Source organism: Corylus avellana, chromosome ca2 (genome assembly GCF_901000735.1).
Source record: "Corylus avellana chromosome ca2, CavTom2PMs-1.0".
NCBI classification, from domain to species: domain Eukaryota; kingdom Viridiplantae; phylum Streptophyta; class Magnoliopsida; order Fagales; family Betulaceae; genus Corylus; species Corylus avellana.
In genome coordinates, this window is record NC_081542.1 from 3,288,505 (window position 1) to 3,289,218 (window position 714).

The following is a 714-nucleotide window of genomic DNA, read 5'->3' on the forward strand; positions in this document are numbered from 1 at the left end:
ATATTGGGGTACTATATATATATATATATATATATATATATTATGATGATGATGATGATTCCAGCCTTTCAGTTTTGATATTACATGGGCATCAACGACTCTTTAACTAATCCTCTATGTACATTATTTTATAAAAAAAAATTTACTTTAATCCCTTGAACTTTTACTCTATTTTACAAATTTTATTTAAACTTTCAAATCTTTTATTTTGGACCCCTGAACTTTCTCTCAATATGAACCCCTTCGTCTGATTTTAAATATTACATGACGTTTATACTCCTGACTTTTGTATAAAATTTCAACTTCCAAAATGCTTTTTTATTTTTTAAAAAATGAAAATCAATGACATTTTAATCTTTTTTGTATTTTTAACGGCTAAAATTAATAGAATGTTCTAATTGAGAGTAATTAAAAGTTCAAGGGTTCAAAATAAGAAATTTGAAAGTTCAAGGGATCAAAGCGAAGTTTCTCCTATTATATATATGTGTGTGTTTTCTAAGATATATACCTAACTTTTTACGAGAAGATTTCCACTATCGCTATAATTAAGCATTATTTATAGATGAAGTAATTGAAGTAGTTGATTGGTTTATTGTGCTTCCCTACACTATTAGCTTGTTGAAATTTATGGCCAAAACCTACTATCTCTAACTCTAAGTTGAGTATGAAGCTCTCTTTCCTTTTTAAGCTCCACTCCTATCCTCATTTGGTTTC